The sequence below is a fragment of the Crocodylus porosus genome, unplaced genomic scaffold, assembly GCF_001723895.1.
Source record: "Crocodylus porosus isolate Cpor-Errol unplaced genomic scaffold, CroPor_comp1, whole genome shotgun sequence".
In the NCBI taxonomy this organism is placed as follows: Eukaryota; Metazoa; Chordata; order Crocodylia; family Crocodylidae; genus Crocodylus; species Crocodylus porosus.
In genome coordinates this window covers 606,822-608,197 of record NW_017728939.1, presented here as the reverse complement: position 1 = coordinate 608,197, position 1,376 = coordinate 606,822, and positions in this window count along the sequence as shown.

The following is a 1,376-nucleotide window of genomic DNA, read 5'->3' as shown; positions in this document are numbered from 1 at the left end:
GCAAAATATATACCTATAGATTAGTGGCGTTTCATTTTAATCCCGGAAAAACGTGCATTTTGGGTTACTTTTTTTAAATAAAAAATGGGGGATTTTTTTTTTTAAATCAGTGAAAACCAAGATCCTTTATCCCTAACCAAGATAGCTTATTAGGGTTGCTGTAACCTGGGCATCTCCTGCTCAGGTGTTTCAAACCTTCCTCCCCAGAGGGCACTGCAGCCGCACACGTGTGCAATCCCCCTAGGAGCTGGCTGCTGCCTAGGCTCCAGGACCCTTGGCCCAGAGATCACCTCTGGCCCGATCCTAGAGATCACAGGGAAGTCAGGCTGGAGCAGCCCTCCAGAGGTCACATCTAGTACAGCCCCCCGTCCCACACTGGATGGGGCAGACAAGTCCTCAGCTAACCTCTTCCTAAAATTACTTGCTCAGCCCTGTCACAAGGCTCCTTGCCTAAGGGCATCGAGAGCACCTGAAGCTGCCACATGAGCAGGACAGGGACTGCTAGCTGCAGAGATCCAAGGAAGAGGGCTATATGCCCCAGCTACAAAGAAAGGCAAAACCCTTGCCCTCCCCACTAGTCTGCTTGGTTCTTCTTTCTCCATCGCTGAACTGGGGTTTGTGGCCTCAGATTGCCGGAGCCGTGAAAAGGCCAGGTCTTCAATACCAGGATCCTTGCAGCACTTCTAAATACTGTAGGCTGTACCAGCGGGTGCTTACTCCCAGACTAGCCAGAAGGAGCAGCGGTTAGGCTGTGGCAGTTAGACAGGTGCTGGGGTCTGTGTCAGCAAAAGTTTCTTGCCTAGACTTGGCCTTTACACCTCCAAACTAGGAAGAAAGCAGACTAGGTCGTTTCACAGCTGTCAGAGCCACCTGATGAATGATTCATTGCCATCCGCACACACTGGGCCCCAAAACAGCCTTGCCAATGCTCTACTTGCCTTCCTGAAGTTCTGCCAAGGCTGTTTGGGCCCAGACTGGTTTTGCCTCGCTCTTGGGTCCTGCAGCTGGCAAGCCCACCAGGCTACCACAAGTGTTCCCCGACAGCCCCCTGAAAGCTTGCTGACGGTCATCGTCCCTCTGCTACCTGCTGAGTGGTTCTGAAGGAACCATTAGCTTGCTTGGAGGCATGCAAGGCTGGAGCCAAATCCGGTTGATGGTTTTCCATACAGGCATAATTCTCAGCAGGGAAGCTACCTGTCCTTCACCATCACACCAGAGAGGAGCAGCCCACTGGCAGTGAGTCCAGGAAACCTGGGCAGCTGGAAAGCCAAAAGGCTGCAGAGCCATGAGATACTTTAACATGAGGATGTGAAGGGAAATTCTACAAGCTGCACCCAGGTCTCCTTGCTAGGAGCAGAGGCTGCCCACACAGACAA